The sequence below is a fragment of the Macrotis lagotis genome, chromosome X (assembly GCF_037893015.1).
Source record: "Macrotis lagotis isolate mMagLag1 chromosome X, bilby.v1.9.chrom.fasta, whole genome shotgun sequence".
Lineage (NCBI taxonomy): Eukaryota > Metazoa > Chordata > Mammalia > Peramelemorphia > Peramelidae > Macrotis > Macrotis lagotis.
Window position 1 is genome coordinate 694399139 of NC_133666.1, and position 20954 is coordinate 694420092.

The 20954-nt window shown below is 45.4% G+C and overlaps 1 protein-coding gene across 3 annotated transcripts in view; it reads left to right on the forward strand.

Moving 5' to 3' along the window:
- Nucleotides 1-18457: 18457 nt before the first annotated feature.
- LOC141501986 (septin-2) overlaps nucleotides 18458-20954 on the forward strand; it is a 119635-nt gene continuing 117138 nt past the window's right edge. For all 3 annotated transcript variants that reach the window (XR_012472355.1, XM_074206481.1, XM_074206483.1), the window contains exon 1: nucleotides 18458-18559. The gene's annotated coding sequence lies outside the window, so the exon portion shown is untranslated. The remainder of the gene's footprint in view (nucleotides 18560-20954) is intronic.

Here is a 20954-nt window from a genome sequence, read left to right on the forward strand (position 1 = left end):
CAATGTGCCACACTTTGCTAATTACTGGAGATACAAAAAAAAAGGCAATAAACATTCCCTTACCTCGGGGAGCTTACTGTCTAATGGACTGCCATAGCCATGCCTCCTGCCCTAACTGTTTGCTGGGGTTCTTGAATGCTGTTTATTCAACAGTTAATCAATGAACATCTATTTACCATGAGCCAGGTCCTGTTCTTGGGACTGGGACTATGAAAAATGGCAACATTATGTTCCTGCCTTCAGGGAGCTTTTATTCTAATGGGAGGAGAAAACAAGCCAAGAGTGAGCCTGTGCACATAAAGTTTTCTGAGTAGAGGACTGTAGGACCAATGAGGTGCATTGAAAATAACTAGGAAGGGGCGGCTAGGTGGCGCAGTGAATAGAGCACCGGCCTTGGAGTCGGGAGTACCTGGGTTCAAATCCGACCTCAGACACTTAATAATTACCTAGCCGTGTGGCCTTGGGCAAGTCACTTAACCCCATTTGCCTTGAAAAAATCTAAAAAAAAAAAGAAAAAAAGAACTAGGAACTTTATCTATAGACTGCATTTAAGTCTAGAAAATCTGGATTCAAATCAGTGCTTCACTATCTGTGTGACCTGGGGCAAGTTCCCTCCTGCCCTTCCCTCTTCCAGTTACACCTCTGCAGTCCTTTTCCTTTTTCAGGGTTATCCACTATTCAATGTCACTGCAGGAACTTTAAAATATTATTTCATTGTGCTCTGCCCTTTTTTGCTTTACCATAACTACCCACTGAACCTTCCTTTGTAACAGAGAAATCATTTGCCTGATCCCTTACCCATAACCCACCATCTCTCTGATGAGAAGCTTTACCATCAAGCCTCAGAGTCTTGGCTGGTGACTTCCTTGGTCACAGTTTTGTCTTTCTGACATTCTCTTTTCCTGAACATTGGTGTGACTGTATCGATTATTTGATTGATCCTGCTTATGTTGCTCTGTATCAGTCCATATGTGGTTCTTCATAATTGCCAGGTTAGGAAAGGTTAATATAGTTCATTAGCTTTATATACCACAGTTTGTTCAGTCATCTCCCCTCTCCCCCCAGCAGAGGTTTGCTCACTCTTTCCATTTTCTACCATAAAAATGCTACCGTCAATATTTTTCAATACATGAGTTCTTTTCTTCTGACTTTGACCTTCTTGAGGCATATACCTAGCAATGTGTATTGTTAAGTGTCTTATGTGAGCATAATTCGAAATTGCTCTCCGAGATGATCGGATCAATCCCCAATTCCACTATTAGTGAATTTGGCCATCTTCTCCCTGCTCCTTCAACATAGACCTCTTTTATCTTTTGTCAACCTTCATTCTTGTGAGGTTGGAGATGAAGGTGGCATAGGGAAATGACTCACAGAATGACACACCTCCCTAACCTTACCCCCAGCACAATTTCATCTGTTACTGGACTGGCCTCTAGTCAGTTCACTAGCTTCTTCCCCATGATGCTTGGCTTTAGAGATCAATGCTCCTAGTGATTTTCAATGCACCTCTAGACAGTCCTCTACTCAGATAACTTTAGTGCTCCTCAATAGATGACCTCTTGATCTTGGCATTCAAGGCCTTTTCTAATCAGACTGCTCTTCCTTGTCTTCTTATAATTCCCCTTCACATACTCTGAGCTGCAGATTGCCTTTCATTTCCCAAGATCATCCTTTTCTCTCTTTGCTTCTATTCACATTGACTTTCCCCTATCCATACTGAAATCAGAAGATCTAAGTCTAACCCTCTGTCACTTACTAGCTGTGTGACTTTGGGAAAGTCATTCTCTGGGTCTCAGTTTCTTTTTCTGAAAAAAGGAGAGGGGTGGATTCAGTGACTACTGAGGTCCCTTCCTTCCAATTCTTATGTAGATATCAGCTTGATATCAAGGCCCCAGCAATCTATTTGGAGGCCAGGCAAAGCTATTGGCCTCAGGGTTGGAGGATGAGCCTGGTTCCAGTTGAGAGATACTTCCTCCTATCTCCCATAGATGTTTGTACAGGTTTCAGGCAGCTTGTTGGACTAACAGGATATTCAGGGAAATTAGTGGCACTCAAAGCCTATTGTTTTGGAAATGAAGATGGGTCATTTACTGGGAATTGGTGGCAAAGGGACCATCTGGAGCTTCACTGAGAACTCTCTAGGATTTATAACTCTAGTTTCCAGCCTGTGGGGAGAACTTTTTTTGGGACAAAGGTTATCCAACAAAAATGATTCTCTGTCCCTAAAAACACAAAGTGAGTAGCTGGTTTATTCCATGGCAAGGCCCCCATTTTCCTTCACAAAATGTCCTGTGCCAAAATAGGAAACTTTCAACAATAAAAATGTGGAAAAACCACTTCATGACCAGGACTGAAAATTCCTGCCTATAGCAAGTGAGGGAGTAAATGTGGGTAATAGTCATAGAGAGCAAGGGTAGTGTAGGGTGGAGACAGGTTTTAGGATCTTGATCACTTATTTATTTGTTGTTTGTTTATTTGTTTTTTGAATTATAAAGATTTTATTTATTTTGAGTTTTACAATTTTTGCCCCAATCTTACTTCCCTCCCCCACCCCCCCACAGAAGGCAATTTGCCAGTCTTTCCATTGTTTCCATGGTTTACATTGATCTCAGTTGAATGTGATGAGAGAGAAGTCATATCCTTAAGGAAGAAACATAAAGTATAAGAGATAGGAGGTCTTGATTATTTAAAGAAAGAATTTATTGAAGGTCATTTGTTTTTAAATCAAAGAGTTAATTTAGGATTAGAGAAGGACAAATCAAATCAAAAGGACCTATTATGTGGGGGATCCTGGGAAGTGGGTAAGGGGGATTAGAAACCTAAAGAAAGGAAAGAAGGTCCAGGCCTTTGAGGAGGCTAAAGGGGGACAAAGCATACAAATGATTCTGTACAAACAAGATAGACAGGATAAACTGAAGATGGTCAACAAAGAAGGTATTAGCGTTAAGTGTGTTAAAATGGGGAGCAGCTAGGTGGTGCAGTGGATAGAGCATGGGCCCTGGAGTCAGGAGGACCTGAGTTCAAATCTGACCTCAGATACTTAATAATGACTTATCTGTGTGGTCTTGGGCAAGTCACTTTACCCCATTTACCTTGCAAAAAAAACTAAAAATAATTTTTAAAAGTGTGTTAGAATGCTTCCTGTAGATGGGATTTGAACTGGGACTTGAAAGAAGCCCAGGAAAGCAAGAGGTAGAGGAGAAGAGAGGGTTACTGGCAGGGGGCACAACCAGGGAAAAGTGCCTGGCAAGGAAAAGGCAAAGAACCTCTTTGTACAAAAATATCTATTGCAGATCTTTTTGTGATGGCAAAGAATTGCAAACTGAGGAGATGCCCACCAATTGAGGAATGGCTAAATGAGTTGTCATATATGAATGTCATAGAATACCATTGTGCTATAAGAAATGATGAAGAGGATGGTTTTAGAAAACTCTGGCTTCAATGAACTGATACAAGGTGAAGTGAGAAGAAAGAACCAGGAGAATATTGTACGTAGTAATAGAAATATTGTAATGATGATTCATTATAAGAGACTTAGCTATCTAATCAAGGATGCAACACAATTCTAAAGGACCCATGATGAAAAAAATGCTATTCATTTCTAGAGAAAGAACTCATGAATTCTGAGTGCAGAGTGAAGCACATTTTTTTCATGGCTAAATGTGGAAATATGTTTTTATGACAAATGTACAATGGGCATCATATTGCTTGGGAGAGGAGGGATGGGAAGGAAATAATATGGAATGAAAAATTTTAAAATGAATATTAAAAATAGTTTGACCTGCCCTGGAGTCAAGAGTACACGGGTTCAAATCCAGTCTCAGACACTTAATAAATACCTAGCTGTGTGGCCTTGGGCAAGCCACTTAACCCCGTTTGCCTTACCAAAAAAAAAATAGTTTGGAACTATTCTTCAAAAGTTACTAATCTGAGCCTTTGACTCCGGGATAGGAATACTAGGTTTATATCCCAAAGATCAAAGAAAGGATAATGATCCATAAGAACAAAGATATTAAAAGCAACTCTTTTGTGGTGGCAAAGAACTGGAAATTGAGGGCAGGGTGCTCATCATCTGGGAAATAGCTAAACAAATTATGGACTGTGATAATGATGAAATATTATTATACTGTAAGAAGTGATGAAGGGGATGAATTCAAAGAAACTTGGGAAGATCGACTAGTCTTGATACAGAGTGAAGGGAGCAGAACCAGGAGAGCAATTCATACAGTAACAGCCACAATGTAAAGGCAGACAACTTTGGAACACTTAGGTCAATGTACCGACCAATCAGATTTCAGATGACTGCTGATGAAGCTTGCTTTCTACCAGTTTGGGGATAATATTATCAGATCAATGATATACCAGGGTTGCTGTGCAGATTGAATGAGACAGTTGTAAAACACTGAACACAGTATCCGGTACACAATGGGGGCTCTAGGAATGCCTTTTCCCCTCCTCTTCCCACCTCCTAATTCAGGTGAGAGAGACACAGAATGCTGAGTGAGACCTTTTTTGAACCTGTCCTCTGGATCAATCAGTATAGTAATTTTGCATGGGAGTTACAAGGTTTTTCTTTTGTTCCCCCAAGAGTAGCATAGGAATGAGAAAATAACTAATTTTTTTAGGTTATGCATGTTCAATACATGTACAATATGTCCATGTTGTTGTGAAAGAAGAATCAGAACAAAAGAGAAAAAAACCCAAGAGAGAAAAAACAAAAAACCAAAAAAAGGTGAAAATTGTCTGCATTCAGAATCTGTAGTTCTTTCTCTGAAAGGGATGATATTTGCCATCACAAGTCTTTCAGAACTGTCTTTGTTGAGAAGAGCTAAGGCCATCATTGTTGATTATTGCACAATGTTGCTATTATTTGTATACAATGTTCTCCAGGTTCTGCTCACTTCATTCAACATCAGTTGCTTGGAAGTTTTTCCAGGTTTTTCTGAACTCCACCTGCTCATGATTCCTTATAGAATAGTAGTGTTCCATCACATTCCTGTATCACAATTTATTCAGTCATTCCCCAACTGATGGGAATTCCTTCAATTGCCAGTTCTTTGCCACCAGGAAAAGAGATGTACATGTGGGTCTTTCCCCCTTTTTATCTCTTTGGGATCCAGACAATAGATTTTTTTTAAAGGAAAAATAAATGACCAAAAAACCAAAACAAAAACAGGTCAGCTCTATAATATAATGGCTAATCTTGACCCATGGAGAAAAGATAAAGAAATGTGCCTTCTCCCTTCACTAGAAAAGAAAAAAGCTTGTTGTGAAAGAAGAATCAGAACAAAAGGGAAGAAATCTTGTCAGGATATTGGGCTGGTTGGCTTTATTTAATTGATTTTCTTTGTATTAAAGGGAGGTGATGGGGATTAGGTGAAAGATATGGAAATTAAAGTGATGCAGACACATTACTAAAAAATTTAAAGAGCAGATCATGTCATAATCCAATTCCTTCCCCCCCTCACTTTTAAATAGGAACTATGAACCTTCTTAGGTTAAAATATAGTAAAATAAATTATAGGTTATACATGAAATTCTATTCTTTAAGATTTACCGAAAAAACCTACATGTGGAAGACATCATTAAAGATGTCAAACCTAATACTAATTTTTGGGCACATATTTATACAGAAAGGACAAAGAGTCATAAAACTAGGTTAGGTGACCATTGAGATTTCATATGGGTGACAAAGTTAACATTATGATCCTCTTGTAAGTTATAATATTTGCTTCAAATTTCTATTGATAACAATCCTAGGGGTAGCTAGGTGGTGCAGTGAAGAGAGCACTGACCTTGGAGTCAGGAAGACCTAAGTTCAAATGTGACCTCAGACACTGAATAGCTGGTTGATCTTGAGTAAGTCACTTAACCCTGATTGGCTCACAGCCAGGGTGATCTCCAGTCATCCAGATGGAATTATTCTGGTCAAATGACTGGTCTTCGAGAATAGCCACTGATGGTTCCATGTCAAACTGAAGGAAGATCTCTACTGGAGTTCTCTAGAGATCTGTCTTGTTTACCTTTTTGCCTGGGACTTGGATAGATGCATAAAGGTTAAGTCTGTGGAATGGGCAGATGATTCCAGGCTGGAGGAAGGAGGTTAGAATGTGACAGGACAAAGGGACAAGACAAAATCTGGACAAAGAGCTCTAGGAAGGTTTGAGGAGGGAGAGTCATTTGGAGGGGGTCAAGGAAGGCTTTGAAGGAGGCTGAGCTAGGTAGGCTATAAAGGAATGGTTAGATTGAGATAGAGAGAGACAACATGGAACACAAGAAAGACTTAGAAGGACCAGATTTTAATCATGGAATCATAAAAATTGGAAGAGACATTGGAGGCAAGCTAGTCCACCTCTCTCATTTTAGAGATGAGAAAACTGAGAGACCATGGAGGTGTGATAAGAAATTCCCTCACTTGGGGCAAAGATGGTGTTTTGGGGAAAAGCAGCATAGGCAATGGTCTGACCATGGGTTCAGTCCTGTCTGGGGAGTGGGTGATTGGACAATCACCCATGGTGGACTGGGGAGGAAAGGAGGCAGGAGGGGATGATTCCATGGAATGATAAAGGTATGGCAGTCTAGGTCCAGGTGGCCCGCCCTTATATGCTAGTTATGGCTCTGAAAATGATCTTCATGTTTTCTATCTCACAAAGTCATGCCTAGGATCATCAATTTAGAATTGGAAAGGGACCCTAGAAGTCAAGGGGCCCAACCCTTCTTTTTATAGATGAGGAATTTGAGGTCCAGGTTAAGCAACTTACTCAAGGTCACACAGGAAGGAAACAGTCAAATCTAGACTCAAACTGAGGTTCTTTTGTTTATACTTATAGCCCTCCCTGTACCACACCAAGATAAGTTCATTTGTGAAGAAAACACTGTTTACTTTGCAGCATTATTAAGGTTGTGTTAAAAAGCTGGAGAGGGGCAGCTAGGTAGTGTAGTGGATAAAAGCACTAGCCTTGGAGTCAGGAGTACCTGGGTTCAAATCTGGTCTCAGACACTTAATAATGACCCAGCTGTGTAGCCTTGGGCAAGCCACTTAACCCCATTTGCCTTGCAAAAACCTAAAAAAAATAGAAAATAAAAATAAAAAATAAAATAAAAAGCTGGAGAGACATCATTTCTGGGTAATTAATCATTTTACTAATCGTGCTAGCAGATAATTTATTTTTTCTTTTTTTAAATTTATTTTTATTAAAGATATTATTTGAGTTTTACAATTTTCCCCCAATCTTGCTTCCCCCCCCCCCCACAGAAAGCACTCTGTCAGTCTTTACTTTGTTTCCATGTTGTACCTTGATCCAAATTGAGTGTGATGAGAGAGAAATCAGATCCTTAAAGAGAAGAGAAGTTTAAGAGGTAACAAGATCAGACAATAAGATATCTGTTTTTTTTTTTTCCTAAATTAAAGGGAATAGTCCTTGCACTTTGTTCAAACTCCACAGCTCCTTATCTGGATACAGATGGTACTCTCCTTTGCAGACAGCCCCAAATTGTTCCTGATTGTTGCACTGATGGAATGAGCAAGTCCTTCAAGGTGAACATCACTCCCATGTTGCTGTTAGGGTGTACAGTGTTTTTCTGGTTCTGCTCATAGCAGATAATTTATAAAAGGGTCAGTGACACTCTCAAATGCCAACAAGCTCTTAGGAATGTGTTCTTGAGGGTGGCATTCAACTCAGATTTGTGATTTGTTAAAAATTAAGGAGAAGGATGAATAAGGGGCTGGGGAGACGACTTTGATTGCTCTTACTCTCAGACCATCCCTGGCCTTGAGCAATTTAGATAAAGGATTTACCCCCACCCAAGTCTGAGTAGAACAGAAAGGTTTGAAATTCATTAAATTAGATTAGATTTAATTCTTTGTAAGGTTCTCTGGTTGGGTGAGATCTCTCCCACCCAGGAACAAAAAGCAGGTCCCTTGGGGATTTGGGCCATCTTATCCATCAACAATGTCCTTCAGTTCAATGAGCTGAACAAGCTACAGGTTTCTGAAACATTCTTTAATTCATTAATTGATTATTAATATTAATATTGTTTGTACTTCCCTCTTGAATAGGACCTTGACATCAGGGAGGTGATGTCTTGACATGTAAATGAATCGGATTTAAATGAGGGAGGGCTGTGCAAAGACACCAACCTCATTTTTTTTCTCCAGAGTCATCTGGGTCCTTTGGCCCAATAGAGGTTATCAATATAAGAGAGAAATAATAATTTTTCTCATAATGAAATATGAGTTATTGCTATTATCGTATTCCATTTCACCCATGTTCTCATGTTCTCGTTTGCCTTCCTTTCTGACTCTTTCTTCCCAACCTTCTTTGCTTGATCTTCATCTGAGTTCTGCCTCCCAAGTTCCAGTATACTTGGGGATCTGTCCTGGGCCTTCTCTTCTCCTTCCAGGCTTTTCCTTTCTTGGTGATCTCATCAATCTCCAATCTTTAAGCTGCTGAATCTCAGATACACCTAGATAGACCTAGACCTACACCTACACCTACACCTAGATCTAATCTATACCTATCTCTACATCATATCTATATCTTTATCTCTCTATCTCTATATGCATATATGTCTATATATCTATATCTAAGTCTATATATCTATTCTATATCAATATCAATATCTAATCTATATCTCTATCTAACCTATATCATTGATATATCTATATCTATCTACATCTATATCTTTATCTATATCTAGCTATCTCTCTCTTTATGCATATCTCTATATCTCTATCTAATCTCTATCTAACCTATATCTATCTCTATCCATATATATATCATTTCTATATCTGTATCTATCTACATCTATAGCTATCTTTATCTATCTATATCTTTCTATCTCTCTCTATGTGCATATATCTATATCTAATCTATAGTTATATTTATATCTACAGCTATATCCATATCTATATCTAATCTGTATCTATATCTATATCTAACCTATCTCTATATATCATCTATATATCTATATTTATCTCTCTATCTCTCTATATATGCATATATCTCTATATATTTATATCTATATCTAACCTATATCTATCTACCTCTATCTCTATCTCTATATCATCTATATATCTATCTACATCTATATCTATATCTTTATCTATCTCTGTATCTCTCTATATGTATATATATATCTATCTCTCTATCTCTCTCTCTCATCTCTGTCTATCTCTATCTCTATCATCCCTGTCTCTGTCTCTGTCTCTGTCTCCGTCTCTATCTCTATCATCTCTGTCTCTGTCTCTATCTCTGTCTCTATCTCTATCATCTCTGTCTTTATCTCTATCTCTATCATCTCTGTCTCTGTCTCTATCATCTCTGTCTCTGTCTCTATCTCTATCTCTCTGTCTCTGTCTCTGTCTCTGTCTCTGTCTCTATCTCTATCATCTCTGTCTCTATCTCTATCTCTATCATCTCTGTCTCTGTCTCTATCTCTATCTCTATCATCTCTCTGTCTCTGTCTCTGTCTCTATCTCTATCATCTCTGTCTCTGTCTCTATCTCTGTCTCTATCATCTCTGTCTTTATCTCTATCTCTATCATCTCTGTCTCTGTCTCTATCATCTCTGTCTCTGTCTCTATCTCTATCATCTCTCTGTCTCTGTCTCTGTCTCTGTCTCTGTCTCTATCTCTATCATCTCTGTCTCTGTCTCTATCTCTATCATCTCTGTCTCTGTCTCTGTCTGTCTCTATCTCTATCTCTATCATCTCTGTCTCTGTCTCTATCTCTATCATCTCTATCATCTCTGTCTCTGTCTCTATCTCTATCATCTCTATCATCTCTGTCTCTGTCTCTATCTCTATCTCTATCATCTCTCTCTCTCTCTCTCTCTCTCTCTCTCTCTCTCGCTCTCGCTCTCTCGCTCTCTCGCTCTCTCTCTCTCACTCTATAGCACTCTGCCAGATTTACTTCCCCAGCTTCCAGCAGCCCTGCTAGGTTGGGTCTCCAGAGGGGTGGATGTTTAGTCAGGTTCTTGGTTCTTAGGTTCTGCCTATTTACTCCTAACAGTTCATGAACCCCTGCTTGTCAGGAGCCCCACTGCATCAGCTGTTGCTGGGCAAGTGGCTCCCATAAGGGGTGCTCAAGGAGGATTGACATCTTTGGTGGGAGGGCTGGGTAGGGGGATGAGAAAATGAGTAGAACAAGCAGGGGAGATTTCCAAGTCTAGCTATAAGGCAGCAGAAAAATAAATTATGTAGTCGGACCACATTGGATTTAGAGTCAAAATGCCTGGGTTGGACTTGCTGTCCTTTATGGCTTGCCCAACATTAAACAAATCATGGTGCTTTTCTTGGTCTCAGTTTTAAAGTTCCAAATCCTATGATCTTTTTTTTTTAGGTTTTTGCAAGGCCAACGGGGTTAAGTGGCTCACCCAAGGCCACACAGCTAGGTCATTATTAAGTGTCTGAGGCCGGATTTGAACCCAGGTGCTCCTGACTCCAGGACCAGTGCTTTATCCACCTAGCTGCCCCCCCCCATGATCTTTTATGACTGTTTTCTGTGATTTGAGATATTTTTATCTTGTTTTAAATTGGGATTAATAATAAAATTTACAAGAAATTTATATTTAAAAATTAAATTTCTAAATTATCTTTTTTTTTACCCTGAAATCCCCCCCCACACACATTCTTTAAAAAGAATAATGTAAAAATGATCAAACTGTTTTTGCCTGGGTCAGTGATTCATGTCCCTCACTTTTCATCTAAGCCTAGGAAACTCCCTCCCTGCTAGGAATGTTGTTGGCTTTCTAACCTTGGCCATCTCTATTCTGAGAAGACCTTACTCTTGGCCAGAATGGGAGGAAAGATCCTGGATCCCAGTGGGAAATTGCTCTTGGTGTTTTTGGAAAGTTCAGTTTATTGGCCTTGGATGCTCCCCTTTATACATGGATCAAGGTCTTTGTTAAGAAGTTCCCTCGGGGCAGCTAGGTGGCCCAGTGGATAGAGCACCGGCCCTGGAGTCAGGGGTACCTGGGTTCAAATCCAACCTCAGACACTTAATAATGACCTAGCTGTGTGGCCTTGGGCAAGCCACTTAATCCCATTGCCTTTTAAAATCCAAAAAAAAAAGTTCCCTCAATCATCCTTCAACATGGCCTTGGAAAATGGGTGTGCTGACTGCCTTCTGCCTTCTCTACAATGAGCATTCTGGGAGGATGCATCTGAAGTCACAGTACCTCCAGAGTTGGAAGGACCCTCCAAGGTTGCAGCCCTTCTTGTACAAAGAGTTCCTTCTCCCCCTATGCATAGCTACCTGGCCTCCACCTGAAGCCCTTCAAGGAGCAAGAGGTGACTGTTTCAGATCGGAGCCCACTGAACTTATGGATGGTTTTAATTGGCAGTAAGGCTTCCCACCCCATCAAGGTTAAATCTGACTTTATCTAACATTTACCCATTCCTCCTAGTTTTGCCCTTTGGGGTCCAAAATGAACATTGCAAATCCTTGAAGAAAGCCATCACATTCCATCTCTTTCCTAAGCTAATAATGGCTAATATTTACATGATATTTTTAAGTGATTTTTCCCAATGCTTGTATCTGACCATGTCTCCTCCCTCATCAGCCATCTCCAGTGGCTCCCAATTACCTCCAGATTCAAAGTCCTTCATAATTTGACCCTTTCCTACATTTCCAATCTCATATTTTTCTCCCTTCAACCTGGCACAATGGTTTCCTTGCTGTTTCTCACATATGATCTCCCAACTCCAAGCCTTTGCACCGGCTGGTCCCCATGTCCAGAATGCTCTCCTTCCTCCTACAGTCTTCCCTGACTTCTTTTTTTCTTTTAGGTATTTTCAAGGCAATGGGGTTAAGTGGCTCGCCCAAGGCCACACAGCTAGGTCATTATTAGGTGTCTGAGGTCAGATTTGGAGTCAGGTCCTCTTGACTCCAGGGCCGGTGCTCTATCCACTGCATCACCTAGCCACCCCCTTCCCTGACTTCTTCAAGATGCTTCTCAAATCCTCCTTTTAACAAAGTACTTTTCTCCCAAACCCCTAAATTCTAGGGTCTTTCCTCTGTAGCTTGTCTCCAGTTATCTTCCTTGCCCGTCGTCTCCTTTCCAAGAGACTAAACTCCTTGAGAGGAGGGTCTGCTTTTTGCCTTCCTTCTCATTTCATCTCTTGTGTGCCTAAGGCAGTGCCAATTAGATGGACAGCACACCGACCTTGGAGTCAGGAGGACAGGAGTTCAAATTTAGCCTCAAGACACTTGACTCTTACTAGCTGTGTGGCCTTGGGAAAATCACTTCACCCTACTGCCTTGCATCCAGGGCCGTCTTCAGAGGTCCTGATTCCTATCTGGGCACTGGACCCAGATGACTGTGAAGGAGAAAGTGAGATGGGTGATTTAACACAGCCGCCTCCCTCAAAGCCAATTCACATGCTTGTCATGGCGTCACCTCCTTGATGTTGTGATTTGTTTTGAAAATGAAGGACATTTCAAACTGCATAGAAGAGTTTGTATTTGGGGGTTTTCCTGCCCCTCTCTCCCACCATGAGAGAGGTGTGCCATTTTGTTAAGATAGCTTAATAAAAACCATTTTAATCACTCTGGAAAAGAAAGAGAAAATGAAGGACAAAGAGCTTAAGGCAGTGATTGGTATATAGTAGGTGATTAATAAATACTTGTGGATGTGACTTGAATTGGACTCAGTGGTCTCATTTGATTCTAGGCCTCCCTGATCCCTGCAGCTAGTGCTGCATGATCTCAGGCCCTCCCCAATCCCCACCACCTCCGGTTAGAGGCTCTCTCCTTCCTCAGCATCTCTCCTCAGGGATGGCGCCCAGACCTGAAATGGATTCTGATGACATCACCCCAAGCCTCTCTGGATGTCACTGCTCCCACTCCTCCAGTCCTTGCTATTGTTTTAGGCAGCTGGATTCCAGACAATACAAAATGATTTCGTTTACATTTCGAAGGTTATCTCTAGCCACAGCAGGGCCAGAAACCTTCTGGGTAGAGGGAGGGGGCAGCCAGGGCTGGGACAACTTCGGGGAGTCTCTCGCCCAGGTGGATGTCTTTTTTCTTTCCAAAGACCCTTCGGTCTTTGGTCACTTTGTTCTCTTGAGGCAGGTAATCTGAAATGAAATGAAAACGTTATTTTCGGCCTTGTTGAAAGGGACAGCAGCAGGAAGGAAATGGAAGAGTGAGCTTTTTCCTGATCGCTTGAGACAAAAGGATGAGACGAGGCCTCCTGGTAGGTAGTTAGCCCACGTTGAGGTTTTCCCCTCCCTAATACAGAAATTATTGCTGTCTTTTGTCTCAAACTTTTAAAAATTGAGAACCACAAGGACACATAATGAAATTGGTAGCAAAACCATTCAAAACACCATCTTGGAGGGGATGAAGATCCCTAGCGATCCATAAATTGATTTATTTATCCATTTAACACACATTTACTGAGTATCTAAATCCAACTCTCTCTCCCTTGGCTTTTTTTTCTTCTTTTTTCTTTTTTTAGGTTTTTGCAAGGCAATGGGGTGAAGTGACTTGCCCAAGATCACACAGCTAGGTCATTATGAAGTGTCTGAGGCCGGATTGGAACTCAGGTCCTCCTGACTCCAGGACTGGTGCTCTATCCGCTGCGCCACCTAGCTGCCCCTCCCTTTCCATTGGTTCATCCACCATAGACTTTCTACTCCAGTCAGGTTGATGGTCTCGTGTCCAGTTAATTCCAGTCTCCATACATTTGTCCATGATGCTTCCCTGGGCAGGAATGCCCCATTTCTCTCCCATCCCACCTGTGGAAATCAAGCCTATCTTTCACGTCCCATATCCTCCACAAAGTCTCCCCACCCTACTCTCCTGCTCTAATACCTAGAAGTCAACCACGTCAGCATTTATTAAACTCTTAATAGCTGCCCTTCATTCTTAAAGAAGACCCTGACAAGCACATGAATTGGTTTTGAGTGGGGGGGCTGTGCTCAGTCCCCAGCCTCACTTTCTCCTCCAGAGCCATCTGGGTCCAGGGGCCAGATAGGAATCAGGGTGACCCTGGAATTGAGGTAATCAGGACTTGCCTCAGGTTATACAGCTAGTAAGTATCATGCCTGAAGCTAGATTTGAACTTAGATCCTCCTGCCTCCAGGGTCAGTGCTCTATTCACTGTGCCAACTGCTGGGGGCAGCTACCAGCCCTGGAGTCAGGAGGACCTGAGTTTAAATCTGATCTCAGACACTAGGTAGCTGTGTGACCTTGGGCAAGTCACTTAACCCTCATTGCCTGGCATCCAGGGCCATTGCTCGTGATTCTGATTCCTATTTGATCCCTGACCCAGATGGCCTGGAGGAGAAAGTGAGGCTGGTCATTTCATACATTCTATAACTTACACCCCCTCCCCTCCCCCTCCCCTTTCTACCATCGCTTTCCTCTCCCTTTTTCCTCTAGAGTAAGACAGATGCCTTCCATACCCTCCCTTTCTGAATGTCATCCTCTGAGAGTACAATTTCATTGGAAGGGTGCAATTGTGTAAAGAGTTCTGAGCATATAGGAAGAGTCAGTGCGTTTAACTGCCATAGCTACTATGCCTCAGTTTCTTCATCTGTGAAATGGCACCAGTGCTACTTAGACTTCCTACTACATGCATTTATGGGGTTAGAGCTGAATGTGGCCTTAAAGATCCTCCAGATCTAATCATCTCATTGGAAAAAGGCTGGACCCGGATAGCAAGGAGCCAGAGGCAGGACCTCAGGCTCCAGACTCAGTGCCTCCTCTCCACTCTGCTTCCTTGGCCCTTGTCTAACCCTTTCAATAATTTGCTTGGTGACTTTGTGTGACTTAATGTGACAGAGTAAATTTATCTTTCTCTCTTCCCTCTCCCTCCCCGGATAAGTAAACAAGTGAGAAATCCCTTCCTGGCTTCCGGACTGGCAGAATCAGCTTGGGGCTGGGTCCTGGACTCCCTTGACCTCTCCCTGGAGGGACCAATGGGCTCATTGCAGAGCAGCAAGGCACCCCCAAGTGTCCAGATCTGTAGAGGAAACACATCACCACCTCTTTTGTTTGAGAGTCTTTTAAGAAATTGTCCCAGGATTATTTTTTTATAAGCTGAGTTAAAAGGCATGTGCAGAAATGACAACACCCCTCTGTATCTCAAGGACTCAGTTTCCCAATATTAGAAATTGGATTCACTAGTCAAACAAGCATTTATTTATAAAGCACCTACTCTGCTGAGTCAGACCATACCAGGTTTTGGAGAGCTCGGTACAAAGAATGAAATACTCCTGGCTCTCCAGGGACTTCTACTCTACCAGGGAAGACAACACTCATGCAGGCACACAAATACCCTACAGCCATCCAAACTGAAAACTATATGAAATTCAGAAAATACTGAGTATCTGTGGGCATTGTACCAGTCCCAGAGGACGCAGAGATACAATGAAAACTTTTCAAGGAAGTCCTCTATCAGGGGAAACAATGTATTCGCTCTCTTTTTTTTCTTTTTTAGTTTTGGCCAGGCAATGGGGTTAAGCGGCTTGCCCAAGGCCACACAGCTAGGTCATTATGAAGTGTCTGAGGTCCGATTTGAACTCAGGTCCTCCTGCCTCCAGGGCCGGCGCTCTACCCACTGCGCCACCTAGCCGCCCTGAAACAATGTATTCTCACATGAGTATCTGCAACAATAGACAAGATACAAAGTAACTTTTTGGGCGGGAGGGCAGATAAGAAGGAAACGGGACACTTAAGAGCCAGAGGTGAGGGGTGAAGGGCCCGTCCGGAATGAGGGCGCCTCAGTGTGAAGGGGGAGATGGAGGACCGCTCCGCCCCCAACTTGTTCCCTTCTTCTTGTCTTTCCCCTTTAGAATGTAAGCTCTGGAAGGGCAGGGACCCCCTCCCTCCCTCCCTCCCTCCCTCCTCTCCTTCCTTCCTTTCCTTCATCCTTTTTTTGCTTCTTTCTCTCTTTTTTCCCCATCTTTTTCTTTCTTCTTCCTCCTTTCTCTTTCTCCTTCCCTCCTTTCTTCCTCAGCACTTAGAACTGTGACCCAGAACTGTAACTTTTCGTCTCATCTACATTGGCCAAGAGTCTTATCAGCATTGGTCTTCCTTTTCTTCTGTGCTCTTTTTACCCGTCATAAACTGTGGACCAATGGAGGCCTTTCTCGCCCCTCTTCTGTCTTGGCCTTTGGTGGTGCTGACTCCCTCTAACTTTGGTGCTTGTGGATTTGCTCTCCTGGCGAGCTGTGACCCAGTGACACAGGGGTCGTGGAGCCTGTGACATATTCTTGGGCTATAGTCCCTCTTGCGTCAGCAGATGCTTAGTGGTACTTTCTGTGTGGAGGGACGACGTCGGGGACGCAAAGATCAGAAAGAGTTTGGTCTCTGCCTGCAGCATGTTGAAGCAGCAAAGAGACTGAGGAGGAGTCATAAAGGTAAAAGGGACACGGGCTCAACTGAGGCAGGGGGCACCCTTGGTGATAGGAGGGGTCTTCTCCCCGCTGCTTTCAGAACAAGAAGGAACATCCAGGGCAGGGAACTGAGAGGCTGCATTTGCCACCCAGAGAGAAGGGGCTTAACAGGTAGGAGAGCCAGGCCCCCTTTGCCTCTGTTTGGGGTCATGTGAGCCAATCCACTAAGCATCAGAGACATTTGAGGAACTGTTTCAGATTCCTGACCCTGAGAGGCTGCTAGCTCCCGGAGGGCCGGGATTATTTTTGCTTTTTCAAATTCTAGGAACTTGATGTAGTGCCTGTCAGATAGGAAGTAGGTGATTAAGAAATGTTTCTTGGACTGAGTTCAGGGATGGCCTGGTGGAAGTAGAATTGCATCAGGAGGCAAATCCTGGGTTCTAGTCCTCTCCTGCTAAGACTCTGCACCAACCTCCCTAGGACGTTAGAAAGACATTCTTCACTTCATTTGATCCCCATGGGAAGGGGGTACCGAATGATCCCCATTTACAGATGAGAAAACTGAGGCTGGGAAAGGCTAAGTAACTTTTACAGTGTCTCATGGCTGGTGAGTGTCTATGGTGAGATTTGAACCTGAATCAGAGACTTAAGATAAGAAGGGAGCTCTGAGACAGGGAGCTGAGCTCCTCTCATTTTACAGAGGAGACCACTGAGGCCTGGGGAGTCAAGGTGGTATGCCCAAGTGATGTCACATTGATAGTAGTGCTTTTTCCAATACATAGAAAGTCAATCTTTCTGACCCCAGGGTGGCTGCTCTCAGAGACCTGGGAAAAAAACCTTGCTTCAAAAGGCCAAGGTCTCCCACTGCATCCTGGGCCATCTCCAGTTTGGTTTGGTCCAGAGAGCCCATTGATCACCTGGTTCAGTCTCATAAACCCTTGGACACAGGCTGCTTTGGGGTGAGCACTGTAAAGGGAAAGTGGGCTTTGGAAGTCACGTGCTCAGCTGAAGGGACTTTCTCAGTTGAATGCCTGGAGACTGTCTTGTGCCTCGACTTCTCCAGCCAAGTTTTCAGGTTTGTTGGAGCCTCCTTGGGTAACTATTCTTTCTCTTGTCTCTCACCATTCCTTTTCTTTATCTATGCTGATGTTTTTCTTCATATATGAATCCAGGTCATGGTATATCTTTGGGGATCTTGGGTTATATTCGTCATTAAATTCGCATTTAAAGACTTAGGAACATCACCCTCCTGATATCCTTGGCCTTCTTCCAGAAGGAAGGCCAGCGGTTGAACCTGCGGGCCCTCATGTGGCTGAGAGCTCCTCACCACATTGGTCGGTGTTCCATTTTTCTTTCCGAGGTCATTGCTTCCCCCTCTCTCTTTTGTGTCTTGCTTTTCTCTTTTTGTCCCTCTCTCCCTCCTTCAGAAACTTCTCCTGCCCTCTCCCTGTCCTGTTCTCTCCCTCCTTCCTTCCTTCCTTCCCTGTCCAGGCCTTCCTCCTCTCTCTCTCTCTCTCTCTCTGTCTCTCTCTCTCTCTTTCTGTCTCTCTCTCTCTCTCTCTCTCTGTCTCCCTCTGTGTCTGTCTCTGTCTTTCCCTTTTCCCAAGCACCCCCCAGCGCTAACCTGGGGGTCACCACGGAAAGGCAGCCCCCCTTCATCTCTCCAAAATCTTTCTTCTCATCTAGAACTTGCCGCCCCCCCAGAACGAGGGGCAGAGGAGCCTGAGGATCCCGGGGGGACGCCCCCGCCCCCTGCTCGCCTCCCCCGGGCCTGGCCGAGCCCCCGACCCTCCGGCCTCTGTCCCGGAGGCGGAGGTTCAGGGAAGGGCCGGGCTGCGGTGCCCGGTGCCCGGTGCCCGGGGGGCTGGGCCAGGCCCGGAGGCGGGTCTCCCGGGCATCGCCCCGGCTCTCGCTGGCGCCTTCCCGCTCCCAGCCTCAGTTTCCCCACATGTAACACGCAGGGGGGCTGACGTCAGCGAGTCTCGGGGGGAGCGCCCCGAGCTGAGGGTTCGGGGGGGGGTGGCGCCGCTGGGGCGGGGGCGGGTGGCTGCGCGTGCCCGACGGCTCTAGCGAGGGAGCGCGCGCGCGTGCGCGGAGGGAGGCCGGGCGGGGGGGCGGGGCGCGCGGTGGCCTGTGGGAAGCTGGAGGAGCGCGGAGGGAGGGAGGCGCGGAGCGGAGCCGCCGCCCCCCGGAGCCCGCGGCCCAGGAGAGGTGAGCGCCGCGGCCCGATGGCCCGATGGCCCGATGGCCCGATGGCCCGATGGCCCGATGGCCCGATGGCCCGATGCCCCCCTTCCCAGCGCCGGCGGCGGGGCGGCGGGGCACGGCCTGGGCAAAGGCGCGGCGGCGGGAGACCCGGATGGGGCCCCTGAGGGAACGGGCGCCCCGGGGGCTGCGGGGGGCGCGGGCCGGGCAGCCCCTCCCCCGCTCCCCTTCCCGTATTCCTCTCCTCCCTCCTCCCTCCCCCCTCCCCCTCCCCGGAAGGCCTGGGTGGGCGGCCCGGCGGGCCCAGGACCCTCTCCCTTTCTCGCCCATTCCGGGAGCTGGTGGTGAGGCGCCTGGCATTCATGGGATGCCCTTGGGGAGGCTCAGTTGAAGGCTGAAAAAGGAAGGATCCCCTGAAGGGGCCGCCAGGAGGACCCCCCCGGGGCCGGGCAGGCCGAGGCCCCGGCCCTGGGGGCCCGCCCCGGCCCCCGCAGCCCCTCTCCAGCCTCCTCAGTGATGAAAGGGGAGGCTTCCGGCAGCCCCCACGGCCTCCTCCCCGGTGGGCCTGGCGGTCACAGCCTTGGGGCAGCCGGCCCTGGGCCTGCATGAGGAGACTCAGCCCCAGGGAGGGGGAGGCTCAGGGTCCAGTGGGCCCAAGGGGTCTGGGGCCAGTTGCCCGGGCTTTCAGCCTCTACACCTTCTTATTTTCCTTTTCCTCCTGTCTCACAAGAACAGCCAGAAGGCCAGACTTGGAGACAGCTGCGCCAACCCCCTCACTTTAATTATGGGGAAACTGAGGTTCATGGATGTTCCGCGACCCCAAGGTCAGACAGGAAAATGGCAAAGTGCAGATTAGAACCCAGGTCCTGGGGTGTGTGTGTAGAATGAGGAGGTCACACCAGGGTCCCGTGCAGGGTTACCCCTTCGGCCTTTACCCATGATCCCTTTCCTACCTCCTACCGAGGAGCTTTGTGCCACTTACCCCATTAGACTACAAACAAGCCGAGGTCTCCCCAGGCCTGTGTTCAGGACCTCCCCTCCAGTGGGGCTTCCGCCCTCTCCCAGCTGGGACCTCCGCCCCCCTCCCACTTCCTTGACCTCTTCCTCTCCCTGCTGGAACCTGCCCCCTCCTCTGCCCCCTTCTCTCTTCCCTGCTGAGACCCCCACCCCATCCCACCTCCCTTATCCTGTATTTTTTAAAAGATTTTTGCAAGGCAAATGGAGTTAAGTGACTTGCCCAAGGCCACACTGCTAGGTCATTATTAAGTGTCTGAGGTCGCATTTGAACTCAGGGCCTCCTGACTCCACCGAGCCACCTAGCCACCCCTGTATTCCTTCACTCTGTAACTCCTGAGGTGCCTATGCCATCCCTGAGCTCCCCCAGGGTGAGAGCTGCATCTGCTCCCAGCTTCCTCTCCCTCCCAGAACCGCCGCCCGGCCTACTGCGCTGCACACAGCCAGTGCTTAATAAGTGTTGGGTGAATAGTGTTGGGCTCAGGACAGAGGAAAACCCAGGGCGCCAACGGAAAACCCAGGGCGCCAACGGAAAGCCCAAGGACGCGAGGGTTTGTCTGGCTTGATTTCTGAAATGATAAAGGCAGACTTACCTTCCTCCCAGATCTGGGACCCTTTGTACAAGTTAGCTGTTGTCTCAATTTTCCAATTCTCAAGATGTGGCCACGACACACCCAGATCTACATTCTCCTTTTGCAGAGCTCATTTTCAAAATCCAACTCTTTTGAAAAACATTTTTGTGGACAGCCTTTCTTTTTACATCACCATCATTTCCAAGTATATCCTCCCCCTTCCCCCTTCTCATACTGTCGTTGTTCAAGCCTGACCCCATTTGGGGTTTTCTTGGCAGAGAGACCGGAGTGCTTTGCCATTGCTTTCTCCAGCTCATCTTACAGATGAAGAAACTAAGGCAAACAGGGTGAAAAGACTTGTCTCAAGTCACACAGCTAAGGCTGGATTTGAGTTTGAACTCAGGTCTTCATGACTCCAGGCCTGGGGCTGACTCCAGTGCACCCCCAACCTGCCTGGGGCTCTATCCCCTGTAACACCTCCCTACCTGAGACTCATACCTTATAATAAAGAATTAAAAGGGGAAGAAAAAAGCCAGCCCAGAAAAAGGAACCTGTGTATCATCAGCTTAGTTTTCCCAGACCGGAGGGAGGGGAATTTGGGAAGGCTCGTTTTTAGTTTGAATTCACCCAGGGCTGGTGCTCTACCCCTGCACCATGTAGCTGCCCCTCATTTTTAGTTTGAACAGTAAAGATGGAAAGGATGAAAAAAAATTCAAAAAACCCTTCTTAGGGCGGCTAGGTGGTGCAGTGGATAGAGCACCAACCCTGGAGTCAGAAGGACCTGAGTTCAAATCCAGCCTCAGACGCTTCATAAT